Here is a 27,971-nt window from a genome sequence, read left to right as displayed (position 1 = left end):
TGGAACTGCTCCATTAAAGCCAAGAAGACACGTTCTCCAATCTCTCTTATTCCAAGAAATAAAGTCACTTTTTCATAAGGATTATGATGCTGTACACTGCGGCGAGTCGCTGTGTTAGAGGGATGTGGGGACCTGCACCCCCACAGTCCCCATCACTGGGCTGAGGATGCAGCAACCCAGCTCTGTCATCCGTGTTAGGCACCTCAGGGCAGGGTAGAAAAAGAGGAAAAAAGCCTCACAACTGTAGTGCAGGCACAAAGCAAGCATCTAACCTTGTCCTCAACCACCAACCACTTCCCTCTTAAACACCAGAATAAAGTGCTCTCAAAACACATTAATGCAACAGCCCATACATTACATTTGATGAAAGGCTGGTCCAAATAATATGGTTTAAATTGACAAAATACCTGAAACTCATGGCACAATTTATGACACCGCTGAATTACCCTGGACACACAGAAGACACAAAAAAAAACCCGTGGCTGCAGCTTTAGCATAATTCTTGTAGGAGATATCTGGCAACACCTTGTGCTGCAGAAAATCCTCCCAGACAGCCTGGTGCTGCAGAGCAAACGCTTCCATCCAGAGGGCGATGGGGTTGATAGTCACTTTAAAGCATTAAGTGTCATTCTTCACCTGCTTTCCCCAGCCCTGCTCACTCTTGCTTGCGATGAAGCTGCGTGAATCTGTCCCAGAGCAGTCTGAAAGTCAGAAGCTACTACATGAAAATATTTTAAGTAATAAGCATTGCTGGGTGATTACTGTATTACCTGGGGATTCCTGTCAACCGCTGCACACAACGGGCTTTGGAAATGCTGCTAAATCATATTTTTATAGGGACACCCTTCCCGCCTCCCCCAGTCTAATCCTGTAATGCTATGTGAATATTGTTGTGCTGTTTTCCTTTAATGCTTGTACCTCCTTGCTGAGGAGAAGCTCATAGCCAAGTAGTCAAATTCTAGCAGGTGCCTAATGCTGAAATACTCCGTATGAAGAAATCTGGATATGCCACGGGTATTCTAGCACGGTTACACAAAAGTCTAAAATTAGGTCATAAATTATATAATCTTGCAAGGAAACAACAAATTTAATGACTATGCCAAAGCAGAGATAAAAGCTGAGGAAGGAAATAGCATCTTTCTCATTAAATATTAAGGATCAGTTCCTTCAAACATTTCCTAGTGATGAACTCTGTGGGAGTTTGGCATCTGTATTTGTGTGATTCTATAGAATATGCTTATACATCACATACAAGTGCTGAATGTGATTTATGGAGCACACACACATAGCAAATATATTTATAATGCATAAATATATTTCATCAAGAGCAGGGAAGGTGATTAGTGACACTTTCCTAAGAGGTTTAATCAGATATCGTGATGGTTTATCTCTAGTGCTGCTCCCAAAGCATTTTTCATTACAGGGCACCGAGAAAGCACAGGTAGAAGCTTCTCTTTTCACACTTACAGTGGCAGCAGATATCACAGACATAGAAATCAGCGCTGTGCATCCTCGGTGGGATTCAAGAACCCTGTAAAAGAAGAAAGATTACCAGGGTGTAACAATGGATTTGAAAATTCCCTGCAACCTTTGAATCTCTCCCCTAATGCTATCGTGCCCGAGCCTTTCTTCCAACCACACACAAGGCAAATGTGATTTGATCTGTTTAAAATAATGCAAGATGAGGTTTTGTGCACATTCCCTTCAAAGTTTTAAGCGATTCCCCTGGGACCGGTGGCCGGTGCTGATGTCCTGAGTATGTTAATGAGATGAAATAAGAATCTCTGATTCCATAAGGCAGATAGCGCTCCTGTCCTTGCTGTCGTTAAGCCTCTCTGATATAACCATGTCCCTTTTTTTTTTCAAAGATTTGACTCATTTGTGGATTGACTATATAATCCTAGTGCTGAAGCCTGGAAAAACTGCTGTTGATGCCCTTGGCAAATTCTTATCCTAAAAAAGCATGAAAAAAGAGTAGCAAGTAATTTCAATTCCATAAAATACATTAAACGCAGCACACAGGTATGTAAATGGGAAACTCCATGACTGTAATTTGCCCATTTAGAGCCTGATCTAAAGGCTATAAAAGTTAATTTGAAATCTTTTCATTGATTTTAATGGCCTTTAGATCAGGCCCATATTATTCACTGAATATCATGTTTGTTTCAGTGCAATAGTGTATTTATCTGAAGCATTAATTATGTGGATTGTAACACACACAGATCCACTGCTTGTTGTCCAAAGGCAAAGCTTGTGAAATTTATTAACTTTAGCAACACATATAAAATCTAAAAATCAAATGGAAGTCCCAAATAACGATTATACTTTTAAAAAGTGACATAAAAAATGAAAAGGCCTTCTTTTCATTATATACTAATACAATCTAAGTGTATTTTAAGCATCATGAAATCCAAATGGAATTTCTCACAATTCCTCATTTCTGACTGCAGCAGTGCAACAAAAAATTACATGTAAATGATTCAAAACCTCTCAAAGAAACAGCATTTTCTTCTAATTTGAGGAGAAGAAAAAATGTTTCAACCCAGGCTCAGCAAGGGATAACAGTATTACAGTCTCCACACAGAGAATTTAGCCACTCATAATTCTAAATCCTTCTCAAACGCTTTATTGCTATAAGGTGGCTGATACCAGCCTCAACACAACAGGACTCCCACAGCATTAACCATGAGAGACAGGCTTCCAGAAAGAAACTATAGCAAAGTAATTGTAAATCTCTAATGATGCATAAAACCAAGCTGAATTGGTCCTGAATTCTCAGCATAAAAGAAATGAACCATCAGAAGAACCAATTCTGGTGGCAGTATAACATACCCCAGTGTGGAAGCTGTTTATGGGGTTTGCTGCAGTGGAAATATTCCTACTAATATGCAAGCAATATGAATTCATTAAAAATGTCCAAATGCTGCAACTTCTCGTGATACCATGTGTGACATTAAAAATAGTTCATTAGCCAAAAGAAAACCTCATCTGTACCAAAACAATTCACCGCCGTTCTCAGTCATAACCAGCTGTCAATACGATGAATTCAGTCAGTTCTGCATGTTTTGGTACCCATCTTGCAAGGTTTTTTGGATGATGCTGTGCTTCACGGCAGGTACTGCCCCACGAGGCTGGGCTGTGCTGGAGCTCTGCCCCACCGAGCCTGCACATCCCCAGGTCCTCAGCTGACCCCAGATTGACTACAGGGGCAGAAGAGCTGCCTGAAGCCTCATCCCCCACCCCTGCTTTGCTCAGGAGAGCTGTACTGGGCCTCCAGCAGTGGCCTGCAAGGGTACAGAGCCGTAACACATATCAGTGGGATAGGGCTGTCCTGCTGACGTGCCAACATAAACCCAAAGCTTCCCATTTTCTTAGAAGATTTAATCAATTCCACCTGGGAAAGCACTCAATAAAATATTGAAATCCATAATCAATGATAACAATTAATTAAAGATGCAATCCAGAAACTCTAACAATGAACCCACCTCATTCCAGAAACCTCAGTGCACAAACCTGGGACCTTCACCCATTAATCCATCACTGTCCGGAGTCAACTTGCTCCAGCAGCAAATCAGATTGATCGTCTGAGATACCAAATATCCCTTACTCATGCACAAACAAGGCTCAGCATGCACAGAGGTCGTGAATCTTTCCCCTGGCAGGCTCACCCAGGAGCTTCAGCCTGACCATAAACAGGATTTCCTTTGAGAAGAGAAGCTGGTCTTACTTTTGTGTCTAGAAGATTCCTGGCATTTTTTTTTTTGACGCTGCCAAGAGGTATTGCATGGGATTATGCTGTTGTAGCACCAGGGCATCTGTCCTCTGAGAACTGGATTGACAAGGCTGAAATGATTGGGTTGGTTTGTTTTATCGTTTCACAACTCTAAGAGCCAGACGTCTGAAAGCTCGGATACATCATTGCACGGTGTCAAAATCAGTGGAGGCACAGATTTGAAATCTGCATAAGAGGACAAAAATAGGGCATATTTGAAATAAATTAAAATTTCTAGGCACTACCTAGAGAACAATATTTATCCATAATAAGCATGCATCAATGTATATCACATTCAGTGCACGGTTTTTAGTGAAGCTGTAGATTTTAATTCTTCTACGTAGGACTCTAAGGCTTAGCAACGACTTTTCATTTTAAAAAAAGCACTTTAAACAATTCTTTTACAAAAAGCAAGCAGCAAATGTCACAGACAATAAAATGAAATGCAATGCAAGTGACCCACCAGGGCTTTCTGTGCTTGCAGTTGCATCTATCTGTATCACGTACTACCCACACACTATAAAACATATCATAACTACATATAGGTGTTACAGCCTTATCTATAATCCCTGTGGAAATTAGGAGAAGCAAAGTTAAACAATTTTGTGACATATTTAAAAAAAAAAATCTGTTCCTTCTGTGGTTAATGCCGTTCCTAACAGTGACAGCAGTAGAAAAAACTTAGGATACGGACAAAAGTTGAATAAATTAAGTTTCTCTATTAAATAATCCTCCTTGTACATATATATAACAAAAAGGAACGGAGAAACTGATGAAAGAGGGGAAAACTGCTACAGGCATAAGAGAGAACTGAACTAGCGCACAGTATTACAAACTTTGTTGGTAAGGTGCTGGCACCACGAGCACTTTTTCTATTTACTTGTGAGTGAGGGCTCTTAACCTGAAAGAAATTTTTATGGCTGTTCATTTTCGAAAACAGTCTGAACGGCTTGACCCTTTGCCCTGTGGATCTCTCAGCAGTAAGTGCTATCCAGGATTCTCCATCTGACACCTCTATATGCAAAGGTACCTCAATTTTTTCCAATCAAATCAGAACAACTCTAATTAGATTTAAACAAGAAGCCAAAGTGAGATGAATGGCTTATAGATGCTTCATGCTTCCCTACATTGATTAATAGATAAAGAATTCATACCTCCACCAAATTAGTTGACAAACCTTGCTGTAATTTATTCCTGGTACATGATGATCTGTGAGCACAGAGAGCTCTAGCAGGGACTGAGCTCCAGCTCCCTCTAAATGTATTTTGTGCTGGTTGGCTGCACCCACCGGGTATTTACATTCCACAAATCTCGTCTTGGTATTCAAAGTTTCTCAATTTGGTTTTCATTTTAAATTAAAGTTGCAGCGGTTGTTCTTGCATAGAATGCTATTATTTGTGAATCAGGTTTGCAGTGTGGGCAGTGGCATTGGACTGTACTGGGTTTTAGTGCCCAGAGAACTTCTCTGTTGAGTTTCATTTTTCCTTTTATTTTCCTAGATGTTGTCCTGAGTACTGCTCTGCTCCGTAAGTGAGCAGCAAATGAAATTCTTTTTCACATACGGATGGAATTTTGTTATAGTCATGCATTTGCCACTTCAAAATCAGGTTCTTTTACCCCAAAGAGGATCCAGAAGATGCCTGCTTACTTCTAAAGCAAAGCATTACAAGAAGACGGCACAGCAAGGGCTACCCCAGAGGTTACCTCTCTGCTCTGCTCAGCAGCAAGCCGCATCCACCATGGACCAGGCTGGAGCCATTCAAAGACAGGCTTCAACTTTTTACTTTTTAGAATAAAGCAGTTCAGGTTAGGATATGAAGCAGCAGGGAGCAAGAGATGTCTACAGGCTTTACCCTGATTCACTGATTACTTTGCCGTTCAAATTTTGCCAGGCGGATCCAGCCCTTGAGATGGATATCCCTGTGCTGCAAAACCAGAAATCAATAAATCTATTCAGAAAAACATAATTTCATTTTGCTTCTTAACCAGAAATTGAGATATACACATTTCTCCCTCCCCACTCCTCCCTGACTCAAATATATCCTGTGTTACATAAGTAACTGTTTTGAACCCACTCTAGGACGCAGGCAGAGACATGACTCCAATAACACATTATCAGTAAAACAAAGCAAAACAGTTTTATATCCCTGCTGGGTTTGTATATACACTCTTAAATGAGCAGATTCTCTCATTATTCGCCTTGATCTGGTCATTGTATGCTTAGTCACAGCTGTCACAACAGGTGCCCGAGCATCCTCCCTCCTCTTGGCGCTGTGTTTTCTCTCTAGAGTTTGTCATCAAATTCCTCTGCTGCCTTTCTCTGGTGGCTTTGCTGTTCCCTCTCTGGCTTTTCCCAGATTCAACTTCATAATTACTTCTAAAATCATCCGGGGCTGGATGAATCACCCTTCATCTTACGCATCAGTTCTTCTTGACAAGTTGATGTTCTTCATCCCATCACACGCAACCAGTTTATCAACGACTTTGGCCATGCCTTTCTTGCCTGGAATTTTCTCCATCTTTCTTGATACTTCCAGTGGCCACTTCTCCTAACTGCAATGCACAGTGGTAGGTTGTAGAACATGCTTCAGGACCATGCAGCAGCTAAAGGCTGATCTTCCACTGGAACAGATTAACCTCCTCTATGACAAATGACAGCAGGAGTCTCCAGTGAGTTGAGTATTTCCAGAGAGGGTATTGCCCAACCTTATATTTAGCATGAAAATTCTTTAAAATTAACACTTAAGCCCCAAGATATAATTTATTTGGTTTTGTTTCTCTCCAATGTCCTTCATCAGTGGTTTGGTGTTCCCAAAATTGAGCACAGAACTGCTCCCTTCCTGTCCCATGCCTCTTGCTGCAGATTCATGATCTGTATTTCTCCCTGAGCTTAGCACTCATTGGGAATATTTTACTGCTGAACATCCTGTGTGTTCTTAATTTATCAGCACTCTGCTACTGTGTGCTAACAAAGTTCATCTGATACAATAGCATATCAAACATTTTTAGTTCTGTAACAAACGTTTTCTTAGCTGGAAGCAAGTCTCTTATATTAAAGTGCCTACAAATAAAGAGACAATTTTATATAATTTCTTTTTTTTTGCTCGTCTTCAAGGAATGCAACGTAGGTGGAGGGCAAAATATACACAATTAAACCTGATTTGTAGACTTCAGAATTTAGGGCCTGATTTCCAAAGTGCTATAATCCATCAGACCCACTGAATTGCAAAGGCTGGTGAGGGAGAAACTAGATTGAAAGCCAGCTATGTAACCTATATCATTCCCCTGAAGCACTGAAAAGATTGGGCCAAAACATTAAGGCAAAAGCTTTCCGTAATTTTACTTCAACAAAATTACACAGAAGCAAGGGCAATACCCAGATTTGATTCACACGGCAAATAGATTCAGCACAGTACTAATACCATTTAGTCTATTTTCTCTCTAAAACCTCATAGTTAGTGATTAAGATGTGCATTTATACCTCAGGTTTCATCTATTTGGGAGTGAAATCTTTTCTGCCTAGTGTACCTTTGCAGTAGTGCCTTCCCTGTCCTACAGAACTCTATAACATCGCTACAGCAATCATGAAGCCTCCCAGCTGAGAACAAAATATTACAAAAATTGCCACGGTTTTTAATACAATTCATTAGCTGACAATCAGAAGTAGAGACGGTGTCATATATTCATCCAGACTTCTGCTGGTCACCTACAGTTTAAAGAATTCACCCTCTACATTATTAGACGTTACAGCTCTTTGGACATATTAGTTAACATGTTGAGCTAAATTGACTTGCTGTCTTAAAATTGAATAGAGAATTCATTCTTCTCCTTCTTATTCTCCATCTTTTCCCAGAATACTTTAAAAGTAAAGTAATTATTGTTGGGGTGTGTGTCCTGACCCTTCCCAGGACTGGAAATCTCCCAGGCTTGCATTAGGTCACTTACTTGCCTAACTTACTTCCACTGAAAATCATTGGCCAGAATACAAGAAGCCTCAGTTGTTGTTTCCTGAGCTGCAGCTGACTGGCAGGCATCAATTCTGCAAAGGTAACAGGATACAATCACTCCCGTGGGGCAAAGAGCAGGAGTTTGGAACTGACCCTCCGTTTTACATGGCATTTCTATCTCTGTGAACGCTGCCTGTTCCATAGTATTAACCTCTTTCTATTCAAGAATCCAGAAAAGGTGGCTGTGTCAGCTACCCAACCTTAAGTTCAAGACCTTTATGGATGAGGCAACGTTTTAGAGCATGATAACTACACAAAATCCTTATCAAAGGTTGTCAGAGAGTTGGAATTACCAGTGGTTATCAGTCAATAATTGTTAGAGTAACTGATGGGTAAGCGGCAACCCTTCACATGCAATTCTTCTGTGGGAATGGGAGAAGCAGCTGGAAGGAATTCATAACAAGAACATCACTGAGCTCAGAGAAATGTGATGTATAAAGAGATTATTATTTCCCATGGATATTGATGATAAATGAGCTGGATTTGGTATGTCTAGGAAGCTTCTCCACACTCTAAGCCATCTGAACTCCCTGTTGCTCAGGGTAAAAACCTCTCCTGTAACTTACAAGAAGTCAGGGGAAAGAAAGAGCTAAATATCCAGGTCACTGGAAATAAAAATATTGAATATTTTTCTTGCATACTTTTCATTTGATTGATCTTTCCTGCAAGTTTCCAGTGTAATGTGTCATTGATTATTACAAGGACTGCTTTATAAGGTAAATTAAGTCATATAAAAGAAACAATAAGAAGTTCTAAGAGCCAGATTAATAAATAAGATGCAAAACTGTGTTGGTCATGCAGCCCCAGGGGACTCTCATCTCTGTAAATCAGCTACTCAGTGAGCTCTACCGTTACCTGCACTCCTTTTTTCATCTTTACCTACACCTACAGCTTTTATAAAATAAGAAATATCCCTACAGAAAAGTAAAAATAACCAAAACTCTATTCCTCTGTTGAAAATTATATTACCTATAATGATATGATAGCCAATCACATGAGAAAACACAGGCAAAATATGGAAACATTAAATTCTAATGAAAAAGACGTGGAAAAAAGAAACTTGCTCAGTGCAAAGAAGGATAAAAAAGGAGCCACCTTCTTCCTTGGCACCTCTCTTCTCCTTCTTTAGCTTAACTGATATCTGGTATATATTTTATGATGAGGGTGGGGAGGCCCTGGCCCAGGTTGTCCAGAGCAGGGGTGGCTGCCCCATCCCTGGAGGGGTTCAAAGCCAGGTTGGATGGGGCTCGGAGAAACATGATCCAGTGGGAGGTGTCCCTGCCCATGGCAGGGGGTTAGAACTGGATGGGTTTTGAGGTCCCTTCCAATCCAAACCATTCTGTGATTCTTTATACCAATCTATTTATACAGAATATGGTTTCCCAAGCCAGTCAGCAAAGACTAAGTTTGCAGCTGGCTTCCAAGAATTACACACAGGGGAAAACTAAATTTAAAGAAACAATATAATTCCCTATGACCTTACCTTGAGGGTAGTCACGTTGCTCGCTCGCTAGGATCACAAAAGCTTTTGCACCACTAAAAATGTTTGGCAGGGTTTATGAAGATCCCAGGCTCCCCGCAGTGTTATGCAGTATGAACCCACAGCAAATGTTGCCTCGTATTTTCACTGCACATGAAGCTACACAATATACGAGTATCTTAGCTCCTTTGATGGTTTTTAACACTGAGAAGGGTTCCCATAACACAGTGAGGATATTTATTTCCATTAGTCTCACTTTGTCCCTGTAAGCCATGCCTTTTGCTGTCTACAGCCTCAGAAACTGTGTTTTAGACGTTTGCCAGAAACATGCCATGAATACCCAGGCAAGAAAAGGTAAAAACCACATTGGCTTGTAAAGATATGTTTTATCCAGTCATACCACAGAGAAAGAGAATAAAAAAAATACCTATATACACGAAAATATTCATAGAAGTCACAGTCTAAGCAGGGGGAAACGCTAAATTCAAGAAATAAATTAGTCATTTATAATATACACTCACATCTAGCCCAAAATGTGCTGTTAATTTGTTTTACGCTGAAAACCTCTGGGGGCAAGAGCCACATCTTCCACTGTGGGGCTCACACTGTTGAATTTAAAGTAAATTAATGGTACTCACCAAGCATTTGCACTAGAAGATGGCCTTACTGAGCAAAGTCTGAGCCCTGGTAGCGTAATTTCTATTTACATGAGGTCCTTCTTACAGTAATGAACAGTTATCAGGCTAGGTAAAAGCTGAACTAGAAACCCCAATCTGAAATACAGTATTTAAAAAGCAGCAAGGAGTCCTTTCCCTCCCTGGAGATCCCTGGTTTCCCAAACAAACGGATGGATTACAACAAGCTATTGTGTATTATTTTCTGTTTGTCAATGACCTAGTTCCCATACTGTCTGCAACACTGAAATGGGAAACGAAAGCTTGGGGGTAGATCTTCAGCTGGAGTAATTCAGCCCCGCTCGCTGTCAGTTCACAGCAGGCGGAGAGCAGCACCCAGGGAACACACGGAACTCAGGGAGGTTCATATCTTGGCTTGAATAAAATGAGAAAGACACCTTTCCATCATCAACAAGCAGGTGAGTAGGAGCAGATTTACAAACATGAATCTGGGGGTGAATTCAAGGACAGAAATTTGCTTGTTTGACAGCTCACAAAGTTGGGGGGCGTTTCTGAGAAGAATACGTAGGCTTTAATTTTTGACCTGACACTGATTACATGATGAAGTTCAAATGGCTGTTGATGTAGGGCTTTTTTTCCCAGGCTTGTTTGATTATTACAATCAATATATGCATGCGGTGAGAATATTCAGAGAAAGAGCTGCCTTATTACTATCTTGGTAAAATATTTTTTGTTTTCTTAAAATAGTGTATATTGCAAACTGATGCTCTTTGCAATGCCTCACAAGTAATGCATTTAGACATCATTTAAATAATTCATTGTAATTTATAGGTTAGTTATTTTATTTTGGTGTCAATCAAAATTGGAAGTTATATGAAAGAGCTTGGATTAGGAGAAAGAGTTTTTTCATGTTATGGTTTAATGAACTAATCATGGCATTTTAAGAGCTATCACAGAAAAACCTGCCATCTAATAATAAGCTTGTTCCTGTTGATTTAAATGATCCACCTTGTGCTTGTTAGGAAAAAGTTAATAATTACTGTATAGTTAAACTCATGTGAATAGGTGAGTCTGTGCTGGATATAAACCTGTGACACAGAGCTGCAGCTTTACCGAATCAGTGAAGAGTTGAAGCTGAAATTTCAGCCTTTTTTATTGCAGCACACAACACCCTTCTGAAGAGGTGTTTTATGTTTTATCCAGATAACTAACGTAAGATGGGTGGGGTGGAGATGACCACCCAAGCCACAGGGATGGTTTTGAAACAGTGCTGCCTTTGTGGACACTTTAGTACTGATGATGCTGGGTCAGCACAGGCAATGCACACACAGCAGACAAGCGAAAGGCAGAAAATCACTGTAATTTCTTAATAGGTCTGTATTGTCCTTTCTCCACCAACCTGGAATCTCATGGATGGTGTCCCATGGCTTCCAGTGGTCTTCAGAATGCACGCATGAGATGATGGTGGTCCTGTAGGCAACCACCATTCAAAACTTTTTTAATTAAATACTGTTTATTGACATTTCCTTTCCTGTATTTGTCACCAAGATCCTACTAGCCCCACTAGCTGAGATATGAACCCTCTGATGTTGCCACAATGAATGTGGCCATATCATCAACAAGTTTTCACTCACACATGAGCTGAATTACAGGCTGGACATGGTGCTATCTGGCATCAATTTGCCTTTGAATTGCTGTCAAACAGCTATATTGTCTCCTTAAAAACATTATTCTTCAGGAACCAATTGTCCCAGCATCACAAAACCCGAAATGTACCCATGTGCTCCATCCCTAGGGGAGCACGATCAACCTGACTGCTCCTCTTGAAAGCCTCCCTGAAGAGCCTGGGAAAAAGCACACATCCCTGACTCCTGGAGATGGCACAAATGCAACTGCTCCTCTCTGCTTGCTGCACACGCCACGGTGGTTAAACGCTGACACTATTTACTGCCTCCCCCGTGCATGGCAGACCTGTGGCAGCTGTTGATAGATGCCATTTCAGGATGCATTGTTGTTAGACACGGATACTTGTAGTTGTAAACCTCTCTCCTGCTGTGACCCAGCCAACCACGGCCATATGGACCGGTGGGAGCACGGCTGGTTACACGTGAAGGTGGCCCTTTGCTCAGATTTGGCAGCAGCTCTACCCAGCGCCCCTCCACGCTCCAGAGTCGCTTCCATAAATCATGCACTACCACACACCTCTTGAGCTACCTGGAAGCTGTCCAGCTGGACCATGGGCACAGATCATCCACCTCTTGGCACTGTGGCCTTGGGCAACAGAAGCGATGCTGCCTGGCCAGCATAGGATGCAAAAATAACCTCTGTGGTTAAGGGATATTCTCAGAGCAAGGCAGGGCACCAGTTCAAACCATCTTAAGCGTTCAACAGCCCTGATAGTTCCACCACCCTTGGAGGAAATGGGGTGGGGTGGGGAGGTAAGTCCACCTCAACTGATATCAACCTTTCTCTACAGAGAAACCCAGGTGCTTGGAAAGCAAATACGCCTCTTACAAAGGAACAAAACACCTCTCTCACCCTCCTATTCCAGCTTTTTTTCTGCCTAGAGCAAATTGTTGTTGTTGCTGTTGTCGCTTTCCAGGGGAAAGGAGCAGCATAGCCTTTGTGGTTTAGAAATACCATTTGCCTTCTTCCCCACAGATGGCAAACTCTTTGGTTTCTGCCACCACAAAACACACAAATAAATCATCAAGATATGATCTGCTAACATATACAAAATAATGTTTAGCCTGAATATTTTTTTTAGCTTCAAACATCCATTTCATTTCATAATGAATACAGGCTTCATCTCATAACATTTCATTTTTTATACATTTAGCAAAATTGCTTAACTGATACATATTTTCCAAAACATCTTTATTTCTACCCTAAAAACATGCAAATCAAAGACTCACACACTTATGTAACGTGCAGAATTCCCTACTGCTTGTTCAACCACTGAATTACAATATATTCAGGATACCTACCTTATTTTACAAAATTAATTCAGTATTCAGACTTTCTTATGTAAATCACGTTAAGATACATGGACAAAATATTACAGGCCTCTCCTTGCAGCTATTTCCATTTTTATTTGCTCCCCTCTCTGAAGGACAACCTCCCCAGCAGCCGCTCATGCGCTCTGCCGTGTCGGAAACGCCGGCAAGGCACATCCAGCCCTCACTTTCTAAGCTTAATGCCCTTTGCAATTCTTGTCTGAACAGTTGTTCGCTGAAGACAAGAAGACTTATTTCTATTCATTCCCTGCATAATCCACCTTATGAATTTACACCTCACCTACCCGCACATACATTCAAGGGCCCAGAAATACAAAATATTTCCTACTGTGTTTTAAACCCACATCCTCCTGGATACAAGATAAGAGCTTAATAGCTTTGACGCCGCGCTGTTTTCATATTCATGCATAAGTTATGGATACAGCAACAGATCAGCACTTCTTTGTGCGTCTCATTGGCTCTGGTTCGCTGCCTTAAACTGTCTGAGTCAAGGCCATGTTTTAATGCCATAGACGCTCTATTCAAATACCAGTATGACCACATTTTAAAAGCCACCCTGTACCACTTCATTGCCGCAGATGTCCTTTACATCTGGCAAGGGCCGTTTCTCTGCATGTCAACAGTAATTCAGTTTAACAGCTGTCTCTTTTGACAAGCTTAGTGTCAGACTCTAAAATGACAGGGTGACAGTTTTCCTTTTCTTTAACAGAACATAGTGCAAATTAACCATTTGAACGCGGGATCACCGAACGCCTCCCGAATACAGTTTGCAGAGTCAACTGAATAGGATTTAGGAATTGTTGGTATTAACAACCAAAGATGCAAACCTGTAGGGGCTGACGAATCAAGGAATTCCTCCTGTAATTTCTCCCGTAATCCTCTCCTGAGATTCATACCTGAAATCTAAGTGTTCTACACCCAGAAAACCTGAAATGGATATGAAATGGGTAACAGAGATAAACATTGGGAATGTGCAAACCAGTATAATAAGTACTTTTCCAGCATTGCATAAATACACGGGAGAATTTTCTGCGTATTTGGTTAAAGTGCTTTTTAATACAAGCAGCTAATGGCATCGTGTGTGTCAGCTTTCAAACAGCACACTGGGCACACACCTTCCACAGATGCCAGACATACAAAAGCACCTCAGCATAATTTCTCGAGGACTAAAACTATGCCTGAGACAATACTGTATGTCTTAGTGGTGGAAACCTTGAGCATCAAAACCAGCTTGTGGACAGTAACAAAGCGCCACCATGATTTATGAACGACCAGTAAATGCTACAAAGACACTGCTTGAATCTGGTCCAAGAGGAGCTTTATGAGGCTGGTTGTATTAGGGCACATAAAAGGGAATTCAAAACTTATTTAAACAACATACTGATGCAAGTTGTACATTGAGCCTCTTCATTGCCTTAATGTCATACCATGACTGCCACAACGAGGAGGAAGGATGCCTCCCTGATTTGGTTCTTGTTCTATTGAAACCAATGGCAAACCTCAAAGTAACTGCAGGGGGGCCAGACTCCAGCTCACATAACACACAGTTTATGTTATTTTAAAGAACTATGAAAGCCTCTCTCCTGTTTGTTCCTGAGCAAGCAGTTGCAGCTATAACACTGCAAACAAAAACGGGCTGGAAGCATGGTACAGAGAGCATAATATTTAAATTGCTTTTGTTTGCTTATTTATATGTTGTCGTAAATATTGCATGTGCTACCCATTGCCATAACATCTGGGCATCTCATAATATTTGGAAAGATTCACACTCAAATGCCTGTAACTGTCTCTAAAAAGCCTGCTCATTCATATAAGCTGAAAAGGAGAGTTCTTTCTCAGACTCATAATACAGACAGGTTCTTCCTCTTTTATTCAGCTCTTTTTGACATGACCTGCAGAAGAAATCACTTAGGTCTCTTATACAGTAAAACTTGTGTGTCTACGCTCTGCAGGAGCTGGGACAGAGATACTGGTGCTGGTGGTCTCCCTACTGGCTCCATTCTTACTGATGTACCCCGCCCCCCCATTAATTTCCATAGCCGGGGAATTCATATTTTCATAGCCAGAGGTGAACCTCTGTAAAGGGAACACATTGCTAGTGTTTTATTAATACATCACGAGGCTAAGTCAGCTGCAAACACATATTTTTAGCGCAATAACAGCCCCATGGGAGTGTGCAGGTTGCTGGCTTTGGAGGGGTAGGTTGTTATTAGTATTGCACACTTATAGCTCAGTTACACAAAGCCTATAGAATCATTTTAAATAGTTAACCTCTTTAAAACCTGTCCGAAACACTAATAATTCTATAACTTAAGCTAAACAGAGTAAGATTCAGCTGTAAATTTTATGGCTACTATCTCCACCTCTTATGGAGTGTGAAAAGAGGCTTCATATCTGTCAGTCTTTCTCAGAAATGACTTTCGCTGATTACTTAAACTTTTGTTAAATAAGCTTTCCACAAGCTGTAAAAACAGAACACAGTAGGGAAAAAATTGGCTCTCTTTTAGAAGTGCTGTAAAGTCTCTTTTTGAATGAGTAATTAGAAATGTGTAAATTCTTTTATGGATATGTGAGAAGCACACACAAAAAATTTGACATTCCATGCAAGTATTTCTGTGTGCTATCAAATTTCATTGTATTTTGCAGAGACCAAAACTATACAGACCCAAAATACACATACATTAGTGGACATGGGTTATTTGCCAAGAAGGAATTTACATACAGTACAAGTAAAACATCCTAATTTAAATCCACAACAATGGATACTCACACTCTTAAAGAGAAATCAGAGTTGTTTGTCTTTCCGCTCATATTTATACAGATTGCAAAGCTGTTGAAAGAGCACAATTTGAGCTGGACCTTTCCAACTGCTTACTGTTATTTTTATTGCCATTGTCAGCTATCTTTTCCATATTGAGATTCCAGCTTAGGTGAAGATGTTCTGATTTCCCAAACACATACATGAACACAAAGAGATGCCGTTAGTATGCAGCGGTCAGGCAGGGAGCAGGCAGTGGGGAAACCTGAGTCCATTGCTGGTGCTCATCCCCTTAAAAACTCCCAAAAATCTTCAGTTAAACCAACACACTTTTCCATCTACACTTACACACACACACACACAAGTAGTCCATCCCCAAACTAGACTCTGCAGAGGCTCAGTGACTCTCTTCTACCTTCATTGCTTTGGGCCCTCTCCCTCCCCTTAAAACTCATGTTATTTGCACTGAAAAATTGCTTTGACTTTGAATCCGCTGATCGGCTCCATAGAGGGAAGCAAGTATCTTCATCTAAAAACAAGTGAAATAAGCCAATAGATATGGGGAGATGGGTGTTACTGCTGCATGATTTCCCACCTCCCTGGGAGAGGGGTCAGTGCATCTCGGGGATGCCAAGATGGAAAGCCTCCCCCGCCTCCAGACTGGTAGGATATTTGCTTGAAAAGCCAGTGGATGTCACGCTGAGTACACGTACTGTGCACTATAAATAGTAACGTCCTCTATGCTCCTCTCCATGGAAAAATCTGCAGGAGGGGAAATCGTCTCAAATCTGTGTAGTTTTCAAGCCAAAGAGAGCCAGCCTCATTCTGTCTGCGGTGGGGAAGCTGTAGGTAGGGGGTGAGCCCCCCCAGCCCCGTGGAGCCAGAGGAGCCAGGGGAAAAAGCAGGTCCCAGCTAATGAATCCAAGAGTGAAGAGCTGCCCCCACACCAATCTCCCCATCCCTGGTGGCTCCTGCAGCCGTTTGCCTTCCCTCCCATGAGCAAACTCAGCCTTCCCTGAGGAAAGTGCATCATTATCCAGGCAGCACTAACCACCGCAAGGCTCCTCACTCCCCTGCTCAAGGGGAGCCCACCCTGAAGAGCAGATACTGCCAGACACTACTCCCCCTCTGAATCCCTTAGATTTCCAGCATGGAAACAGCACTGAGGACTCCCGAGGAGAGCAAAGAGCACCGTAGTGTGCTCTCCCTTCTCCCAGTAAAGGTATTAGTGCCGTTATAATTATTATTAATCCCCAAGAGAGTGATTCAGACCCCACCTGCAAAGTTCAACAGGACTGTTGACAGCAGAGCGATGCCACCATTCCTGCTCCCCACGGCGCTGCTCCCAGCAACTTCCCCGGCCAAGTATTCACAGACGCATTTTGGTGCCAAGTCTGTTATAAAACCAACCACGGTGCGAATGTTTTTGAGTAGAAGAACAAAAGTATTAGAAAGGAAACGGCTTCACACATCTTTAGTGTGGTGAATGTATTCAGCACTCCCAGAAGCTATTAGATAGGGCAATACAGGCAATTTATTGTTTTGTCAATACCTTTTATTTTGATTTAATAACTTATGAAACCTATGGGCTATCTCAGTGCAGCCCATAGCGCAGCCTCAACTTTCTTTACACAACCCCACTTAACTTTCAAACACTTTAACTTTCAGGTCAAATCTCTGCCATATTGATAAATGGGTCCATTTAATTTTTTTATCACAGAAGAATTCTCTCTGGTGTCTTTTTCCCTATCAGATTTCATCCATAAAATAAAAGGACACTTATTATGTTTTGTTATCTGCCACACATGCAAAAAAGAGTCACTACAGAAAGCACAAATGGTGTGGTGAAACATCTGTAATTCGTCTGCAATAGCATCATTCCTACAGACATTCCATACAGAAAGAAGTACAATGTTTTCAGACATAATGTGTGAAAACACAGGGCAGAAAAGCCTACTATGGGCTATTAACTGTAGACTATCCCTGTGTTAACAAGTAAACAAGTCAAAGTATTTTACGATGTATTACCATGCTCAATATTGAGGCCCCAAGTGAGGTTTAATCTCATTTGGCTATCTGACTACTGCCTCATTAAGCAAACTAAGGAAAACTGCTGCAAAGTCAACAAATTTTTAGATATTATTGTAAATAATCACCTAGTTTTCCCACCAATAATCAGGACCCAAATTATAATCCTTATAGCCCCAGGTATGCTATATGTGTTTAACCTTTACTTTAAAATGGTATTAAATGCTGAACGCTGTGGCTACTGTAAAGATCGTAAAAACAGATACTGTAGGAATATATCAGTGTTTAATGACAAGTTACAAAGAGTGCTACTGAAAGAAAAGCAAGAGCAAGAAAGGTTAAATAAACAGAAACCACAGTGTCTCCCATCTTTCTTACATTAACTTCCAATAACTATAAAGTAAAAATTCTGCTCTATATGAGCTGATTTCCCAGATCTGTGCATTAAATATTTACTTCTAACTATAAACTTATGTGAGACCCAAACAAAAACTAATTTGCATTATTAATGATGCAAGAAATGTGATGCTCGGTCCCTTAAGACTTGTAATAAAGAAGAAAATGTTAGAGATTTACTTTCTTTTTCTTTTTAAAAGGCAAGTTAAAACTATAAAACTTATTTAATTAACAGAGTCTCTATTTATGAACTAGTTGTTTCTGCCAGCAAGAATGTTTTTTTAAAAAAAACCTGTCTGAAATGAGGCTGAGACTACAAAGAGTCCATTTTCAGCTTGGGAGTCTCAAGGGGAAAATCAAAGGGTTTCTTTCTTTCAACAGTTTGGGTGAGATGATATTTTGAGATGTTGACAGCTGCCAAACTGCAGAACCGGTGAAGAACTACCAAACCAAAATCGTTTTTATCTTTCTGAATTTTTCTCAATATCCAGCTCAACTTCCTATTACAGCTCACGACTGATATTTTTACTCAGTTAAAAGGTTTTCCTCTCCTTCAATGCTCGTGTGTACGGCTTTGGGCCAAAAATGAACTCTTTCTCTTCTAAAATTAACCATGAATAATAGAGAACCATTATTACTACCTATTGATAGTGTTTCTATTATAGGAATGCATTAACTGCCACCTATTTCTTCCTCCTTATGTGCTCAGTGTGGAACCGAATTTCAGTGGTTAATCACCTTAATCATCTCTACCAGACTGAATGTTCTCACTCTGTTTACTCACAAGATATTAGTAAAATAGAACTAACTGCCTTTGCTTTAGTAAACAAAATAGAGGTAAAAGTCAGCATTTAAAACTTTTCTATTTTTCTGACAGAAGCTGTTTATTAAATTCAAAACAAGCCAGCCTTTAGTTAATGATAATAACAACAATAATAATAATAACAACAACAATAATAATGGTCTCAATACAACTCATACTATTCTTCATATTCCATTTTCTTGCTGAACCCTACCTCTTCTGCTATAGCCACCCCTCCTTTTCTAACTCCTTCATCTCTGTTGGTCCCATAACCAACCTTGTGGCGGCGTCTCATTTGCTTCAGACATCTGCCCTGCTCTTCCTCTTAAAGACTCTTCCCCCACAGACAATCAGAAAATGTGTTTTTCTTTCTTCATCACATATTCATTAACCAAATCAAAGTTGAACAAACCCTTTCTTCTCATTGTTCAAGCTGTCAGCCTCAGCAACAGCCTCTGCTGAGGCTTCTTCCAACTGCCTTCTATCATGTCTTCCCTCTTGATTTCACATCTGTGTCTTAAAGAGGACTTCTTTAATCTTCCTCCAAGCAACCATTACTTTCTAAACTTGTTCTTTAAGAGCTGGTCCCAGGCATCCCTCTGTCCTAGCCCCTACTTGCTCCCTGTGCACCCCCCTGGCCTGTGCTCTGGTAGAACCCATCTCCTTTTATCTCCTTTTGCTTCTCTTCTACCAAAGCCAACTCATGCAACACCAGACTGAAAAAGTCAAGAGCGATCCTCCAGGAGAGGAAGGGCAGAGCCTTGTCTTGCTTTAGCAGATGCAATTTCTCATGTGTTCTGCTGTTTCAACACAGAACACAAAAGAGCATTTTCAGAGCCTGTGTCCCTCTCCGCTGTGACGCAGAGGATCTTCTGGATTTTGCTTTGTGAGATCTGATGCAAATATTGTTTGGGAACAGCAAGACCGAATATTGCTGCCGCAAGCTCCTCAGAATTTGGATTAACTGTGCTTTGTGGCACTTCTTTATAAAGAAACCTTTATGTTGAATTAAAAAGTAATTCAAGAACAGTCGCCTTGAATTGAATATTGTCCACTGCAGACACTGAATATCTTTAATGAAACATGTTTTCTTATGGATTATCATGAGAGCTTAATGCCCAGTAAATGCAGTGATATGAGAGAGACAATACCCCAGCAATACTTGTAGAACTCTTCTTATCAGTGACCCAAGGACTAACTCACAGTTACATGATGAATTTAGAATTGATTCATAAATTTTATTTTTTTTTAAGTGTGTAAGTGCAGAAGGCAGCACCTAACTGGTTTGGGAAAGTTCCTGTCAACATTGGAAGAAAAACATTCTAAAGTTCTCCTTTTTCAAGGAGACCTATCCACATCCTTAAGCTATTAAACTAGTAAGACATAACAGAAAGACCTCCTTACCTCTGAAAATGAGGCAGATATATATACAAAGATTATTAATTCAGTATTTTTAAGATTAGTAAAACACATGAAGGCTCTCAAAATTATGCCGCCACTTCAGCAAACACAGATCTAACTGGGCGAAGTGGCTGTCTGGAGGAGAACACAGCCTTTGCCCTCTTCAATCATTAATTGATATTTTTAATAACCTCAGAGGATGACCCTGCTAGCACAGGCTTGATGCACAGCACACTGCCTGCATCCTCTCCCAGGGCCAGGAGATCCTTTCCCATGGCCAACAGGTCCCAGTGATGCTGCTCCCCCATGCCAAATGCTCAATGCCAATAAGAGTCAAACAAGAGTTGTGTTTGCCTCCCACTATTCCTCTGCTCTAGCTCTACCCATTTGCATTTGAAAACAGTATCTGTCACTCCCACAAACCAGGTATTTTTCTTTTCTGTTTGAACCTGAATGAAAAAAATCCAAATCCCCAGGTGTCTGACATCAAAGCACGGTAGAAGAAAACTATGGGGATGGTGCTCTGGCATTAACGTGGCACTAGAAAGGAAGAGCAGATGGGCAGTGAGGAAGCAAATCCTGTTGAAATATGATTAAGTGACACTGAAGATAAGGAAAACCATGAAAACTAAAGGGCAAGTAAGGAGATTTTAAGTGCAATATAAAAGGGGATTTGTGGCACGTGTAATTCCCCCTTTAAATGTTGATTAAACATAGATGTTTTTTTCACTCTCAGTTACAGTTTCAGACCATTTTGTTTCTGTCTATGTTTTCTGCAAGCATCAGTGAAAGCCAAAGTACAGTTACAACTGAAGATGAGAACAGGAGGTACAAAAAGGGGAACATACCGTAAAGTATCTTCAGCATTCTGAGGAGAAAAGCTCGTGGTTTTCTGGAAGATGGTGGTTTCATTGCAACCACACTCCAAATCAAGCTTTCATAGAATCATAGAATAATTAGGGTTGGAAGGGACCTTAAAGACCATCTAGTTCCAACCCCCCTGCCATGGGCAGGGACAATCACAATTTATGACTAGGCAAACCTGGCTTCTGATCACGTTGGTTCTTACATGTCATTAGAAGGTCTGCTCTAAGTATAACGGGATGGAGGACCTTGAATTTCTTGTTTTTAAAACAGATACTATGAGATAAATATGTACCATTCTTCAGACAGAAAATTGATGTTTATATTTTCTTTGTAAGGGAAATCCTAACTCATGCCTGTGGCTGGGATTGGGCAAGTGTGACCTCTGCTCAGCTATTATTGCTTGTGGCCAGTTAGAAAAATCACATAATCCACCGCAGGTTTAAAACATAATTTAAACCTGCCAAGTCTCATAACTTCCAAAAAGCCAAAATTTGCCATAAAGAGAATGGTTTCCACTTACCAGATTTTATATTCAGTTCTCTGGCACACAGGCTCGCCACCAAAGAAGTCTTTTATGCAAGCACATAATCCACGGAAGCCTTCATTTTTGCTGTGGTTAGATTTAATGCGATAATGAATATTCCAGTGTCAGGGCCGGGTAAACTGGCGGGGTTTCACCTCAGATTCCCTCCTTTGAATGTCTCACACAGGCGCACGCATGCTGACTGGTAAATAATTTAGCAGCATCAGCAGAAGGACACCTGAGATGTATTCAAAATGCAGGTGTACTCGCCTGCCCTGTGTTCCTGCTCTTGTAAACAGCATCGGCAGCGCAGCAAAGAGTGTAAAGGCTTTATTACCTATTTGTATCTGCCCCTCGCAATGGAGAGCTCATGGGAAAAAGGATTCAGCATGATGCCTGTGGAAAAATCCCCCTCTAGGTGCACACAGTCATCCATGAAGGCCCCGTTGGGCTCATCACTGCTCAGCTAGTTCCAGTGGGCAGAGAAGGTCTGGGAGGGCAGCCTGGTGCTGTTGTCCCAGACTAACACCAGAGCCATGAGGAATGCGTTTTCCCTAATTAGCAGCATCTATTTTTATTACTGTTTGCAGAACTACAGATGATATTTCGCACTCATTTGAGAGTCTCTCTGCAGTTTGCAAACATTAACCCACCTCATATGAAGCGAATTCTTTCATCTTCATTTTACAGACCTGGAATGAGGCTGAATTAATATTACTGTGAAAAGCTTCACTGCCAGATTTCCCTGCTTGTGTCACCTTATTTTACCCTCATTACCTAACTAGGGCTGCCTGGGGGAGCAGCTTTCCAACATAATTGTTAGGGATCTGCTGTTTCTTTGGGCTTTTCACCTATTTTGCAGTTATTGGCTGATGTTTTTCCTCTCCATCTTCTTTCTGCCAGTTTCAAATTTCCACTCCAACACCAAATGCTTTCCTCTTTTTTCTACCACTGTTAACACTAGACAGATCAAACAAACACAGAAGTGTTTTCTCAAAAAATAATCATTAAGCATATCGTGTAGTTTAGTTCAAGTGACAGCTGAATATTTGTTTCACTAATAAGTAATTTTCAATTAATTCGCAGAGCCATTTCTAAAAGAACGTTGTGATGTTTCCATGGTTTTAAAGTAGCAAAACACTAGTCATTTTCTGACAAAATTTGCGTACAAATTGTTCATAAGCATCCACTGGGACAGTCTAACCTCTGACTAGGAGCATCCCCGTGGCATGGGAACACGGGTTCCATGGAAAGGCATCTACCAACAATGCACAAATAACTGCAGTATTCAGGGCTTGAATTTGAGGTGCATGAGTGCTCATGTTGCTCCATTCAAATAATTAGTAGTGAAATTACTACTAATTACTGCTAACTAAAGTTAAGGGTTTTCCCATTTAAGGCTCATAAACAATTATTCTCTGGGCTGGAAGAATAACAAAATCTCCAATAAAAATAGTTCAATTGACATATTTTCAATGAGAAGGCCAGACAAAAGAATTATTGTTATCCTGCCATTAGAAACCAAAGATGCTCCAGCTTGCAAAGGCTCCTGAGGCTCTAAAAACATGCCAGGAGCTCCACCAGCTGAGCATCTCTCCCTGGAGATCCAAGGGGCTCCATCCTTGAGCCTACCAAGGTCACCTCCTGCCTGGGATAAAATAGGCAGCATTTGATTGACATTTTATTAAGAATTAAATAGCAGTTTACCATCTTTCACAATGTTCCTTCTAACCTTATGAACTGGTGTGATTTGGGAATAAATTACACAGGAAAATGTCTTTAATCCTGGACACCACCATCACTTCCACTCTAAACCCAGGACCTGACATCTGGCCAGCAAAACCTAAGGACATTCCGAAGCTACAGAAACAATTACAATTGTTACCATATCACCTTCTCAATAACCTTCCTCCAAAATTACAGGTTAGAGAGATGTCTGTAATCATTAACTGCCTGAAGGAGAGAGGCGCATTACCAAAACAACAAACCTCTAATCAACAGAGTGGGAGAAGTGCAGAAGAGAAAAATAACTCCTTAACAAACAAGTTGTGATAGTTTAAAAAAAAATAAATTCTGATTCGATAAATAGCTGTAGCACCTCACAGCTGTGGAATTAAAATGCCGGAAAAAGCGAGCATCATAAATTTGTGTTTACTTGGGAATGCAATTTGCTAGAATTACACTTCTGGAAGGAAGTGCTTACAGGTTTCAGCAGCAAGAGAAGCAATGTTGTTAAAGGGCTACCCCTGCTCTGAAGTGGTGCAACAGAGAGCTGGTAAAAAAAATACCAAATGTTTGGGTTTCAGTTAAAAATTAAGAAAAAAATATATTTTTAAACTGAAAAAAATGCAAATTTCAAGCTGTTATAATTGAGATGAAAAGAGAGCTAACTGGGTGTCCAGAAAGCAAAGTTCTATACCCTTTTATAAAAATCTTTCACTGGAAGAGCCTTTTAATTTGTCAGAAAGATCACATTAAAAATAATATTTTAAAAATTGTTGCAATGCTACAACTTATGAGCTAAACATTAATAAAGATGGGTAGGAAACACTGTAAATTATCTGGCAAGAAAATCTGGAAACAATCAGCTATTTTCCATCTTCCATCAATACACCGTGTCTTGCTACACAATGATTTCCATGATAAGATGTGACTTTGCCTTGAATGCATTTTGCAACCTATTAGCTTGATCCAGTTTCCACTGAAGTAAATGAAAAGATTACCACTGACTTCAATGAGAGTGGGATTAGACTCTGTTCACATTGGCAGTGGGGAAAAAAAATCTTAATGATTATTTATGCTAGAAATTCCAAAGTAAAAAGCAAAATTGGTGCAAATGTGTTGAAGAATCTGAAGAGAAAAATGAGCAGAATGGATATAAAATATGAATCCACTAAAAATTATAAGATTACTAATTGCTCTGAATAAGCTTATAGAAATGCTATAGATGTAATTAAATGACACAAATATACTTCCAAATCCAATTACAGCAATGAAGCAATGATTATACAGTTGCATTAAGTGTTAAAATAAAATATGATGCTAGATAAATGGGTATATTAGAAAGGCATTATTAGATTTTCTTGCATTTATCCAGCATAGAGTGCCACCAGCCCTTGAAGCTAGGGACAAATAGAAGAAAACGGATTGAGGAGGAGGATTGAACTCTCCTGCTAAATATAGCAACACTGAAGTATTTCTAAAAGAAAAGACAAAAGGAGAGACATCAGCAACCAATACATGACTTGCACAACAAGTCAAAACACTGAGTCTTATTCACAGGCCGACAGCTCTGCCAGAATTCGCCACTTTTGTAAATACCAGACTGCAAAAGAAGCAAAATTTGAAAAGGATTTACTGCTGGAAGTTGAAACGTCACAGAAAAAACACAATATACCAATAAAGAGCCAATTATTGCAACCAGCAATATTCAGCTGTGGGCTATCAGAGGAAAAGATATGCAAATTCAATTAGGAGAAAATACAGTCACACCTATCATTTGGCAGAGCAGCGTTATTTACAGACAGAAAAAGGGGCACGCGCTCTATTTTTATGTTTAAATAATAACATTATACTTTACCCATTCTGTCAAGAAGGTAACATTTACAGGAAACACACATGCACAGCGTCACAGTGAGTCCCTTCTGATCTAAAACTAGAATAAGTCATCCTTTCCTTTGCTTTTTCTTGTCCTTGAAATTCCCATTAACTTCATATATATACTTATAAATATATATAGCGTGTATCAGATTTGCCAGCTTTTGAATTCCAAGGGAAATAGTCACCAATTACCAGAAACTTGCTTAAATCATTTACAGCCTTACCTGTTTTTAAAATTCAAACATAAACCAGGCACAGCTTGATTGGATTTTTTGTGAGAATCCCTCTCTGGTGAATCGTAAATGCTTCTTTGGGAGGTTTCCCATTAATAAACACCTGGAGTTTATCCCTATTTTGCAGTCACAGGGAGAGGGCTGGTAAGGGTTGCAGTTTGTAAGGTCACACAGACTCTGTATCTGCCCCCCCAGGTACCTGTCGGTCCATAAGCATAACAAAAAAGGGTGAAATAAAGAATTTTGAAAAAGCCTTAAAATGGTCTTTCATTCTATTGCTTTTGCTATAGTTCTGTGAAGACAAACAGAAACAGCCACAGGCTCTGATATGCCTTGGCTAAGCAAACCTCATAAATGTCTGAATTTCCCATTATGGCCATGATTTCTAGAGGGAGATGAAATCTTTACTTCTCTCTAAATTGATGGGAGTCTCCCTCCTCCCTTCATATGCCAGAATATGGAAGTAGAAGCCTATCCCTCTGAAGGCTGTATTTTATAATACTCTGATGAGATGCCTTTTGATTTAGGGTTTGCATGAAGGAAGAAAAAAAAAATCCACATAGTCTGCCAGCTCATCTAACCCAGCTTTAATCACTTACTGTGTAGACAGCTATATCTGAGCTAGTCATCTAAAATCCCTTTAAAGTCAATGGTGAGAAATAGATGTTTTTAGGATGCAATTAATTGATTGGAAGGAAGAGGGATCTATCATATATGGAAAAGAATTGTGGCCCAGAGGGTTCTGCTTTTCCTCATTTACTTTACAGGGAGTTCACCCATCTGTATTGTAGCAGTCAAACAAAAGAGGCAAGAAGAATGTCACCAATCTCTATTAACCAATCTCTCTTTTTTAAAACCTCTTTTACTGTTCCTTTTCCCTTCTGTTTCTACATCCAGTCTCTCCTGGGACACCAGTTCAATTTCTTACATTCTCAGCCCATTCAATGGAAATGTGTTCATTCATCTGATGGTAACGAACACTTTCAGATCACACGTGACCACTCGCCTGGGCCAGAAGAACTGATCCATTAGGTTTAAAAAACAAACAAACAGATAGTTTCATGCCAGTTTTCACAGGAATATTCAGAATAGGACAGATTAAAATTTATACTGGTTTACCTTTCTCCCAAGGACTCAAAGGCCCTTCAGCTCCCAAGACTTTAGGTCACATCTAAAATCATGATGGTTAGCGTGTAGCCTAAGGAGATGGGCTCTAATGATTTTAATGGAGACACAGTAACATATTCCCCTGTCAGACGATACGGTATATCTGTCTCCTTGAAGACAGAGAGAACTTCAGAAGAAAGAAAAATGAACAGTAATAAATTTGTCTTCATCAAGTAAGAACCAATGAAGTCAACTTGAAACAAGTTTCACCAGCCTTGAATCTTGCGGAGACCCCCAAATGCCTGCTTTATGCCTGATCTATCACCCAACGGAGAGCCCTGTGCAATTTTGTTCTTCTTTTACGAGCTGGTGAACCAGCCTATTTCCTCTCGCCCACCAAAGGGCAACCATTGTGCAGAAGATCTTTGAGAAATCTGCCGCACACTCTGACATAAGGGAGTAAGTTTTGTTTCATGTTTTCCTTATGCCAGGGCATTCATCTTCAAAGAGCCTTGCACGCAACCGGGGAGCCTTAGAAGCGTATCAGGGGCAATTCAAAGAGCTTTGCATGGAGCAGGAGGGGGTTCCTGTTCAAAGCTGCAGCCTCGCATCTGCCGGAGAAGAGCAGATTCAAAACCGAAGAGGTCACTTCACCTACCTGTAGTAGGATCTCATATTCAGAAGACTCCAACTAAAAATAAGGGGTATTTAGACAGTGTGATAACTGAAACCCTCTAGGCAATGCTCTTTCTCTCTCTCCCTCACACACAGACACACACAGAGCAACGTCTCCTTTAGTAAAAACCCCAAAACTGTGGGAGACTTAATGGCCTCCAGAAAACTCACTCACAGAGCAGCTCCATCTATAGCATCCTCCTGGATTGAGCACAAAAGTTTCCATCAAGCTGGAGCACCACAGACCTCTGTTCCAACCACCTGAAACAAGGAAACTAGAATAAGAATTTGTTTAATAGTACAGAGTAGTAAAAAAATTATTTCTTTCAACTCAATTTAATGCCAAGTGGGGGAAATATTCTGCTTGGTTCAGAAATTACAATTGCATGTTTTGTGGCCAGACCAGGAAGCTGGTGGGTAACATAAGGATTCTGCTGGGATGGGGATTGTCTAAACACAGAGTAACACAGAGCTGCTTTCCCCAGAATTTATCATTTACGTGACAAAGGTAGAAAAGCACAGGAGAAGGCATCATACTCCTCATTTTATACATGGAGAACAGAGACAAGGAGGGATGCAGATTCCTGTCCAAGCAGATCGACAGATGTTTAGCGTCATTGATGAGATTAAGGAAATCAGAAGCAGAATATGATAGTCTTGCAGATTATTT

The 27,971-nt window shown here is 40.4% G+C and overlaps 1 long non-coding RNA gene across 1 annotated transcript; it reads right to left on the bottom strand.

Annotated features, from left to right (window-relative positions):
- Positions 1 to 85: 85 nt before the first annotated feature.
- On the bottom strand, positions 86 to 27,562 carry LOC138726056 (uncharacterized). Its single transcript, XR_011338346.1, has 3 exons — positions 27,473 to 27,562; positions 1,468 to 1,531; positions 86 to 202 (listed from the first exon to the last, which is right to left on the bottom strand). It is a non-coding gene; the product is annotated as an uncharacterized lncRNA (long non-coding RNA).
- Positions 27,563 to 27,971: the final 409 nt, after the last annotated feature.

This window comes from Phaenicophaeus curvirostris, chromosome 13 (genome assembly GCF_032191515.1).
Source record: "Phaenicophaeus curvirostris isolate KB17595 chromosome 13, BPBGC_Pcur_1.0, whole genome shotgun sequence".
In the NCBI taxonomy this organism is placed as follows: domain Eukaryota; kingdom Metazoa; phylum Chordata; class Aves; order Cuculiformes; family Cuculidae; genus Phaenicophaeus; species Phaenicophaeus curvirostris.
Note: the sequence above shows the minus strand (reverse complement) of the source record. Positions and strands in the feature narration are given on the sequence as shown.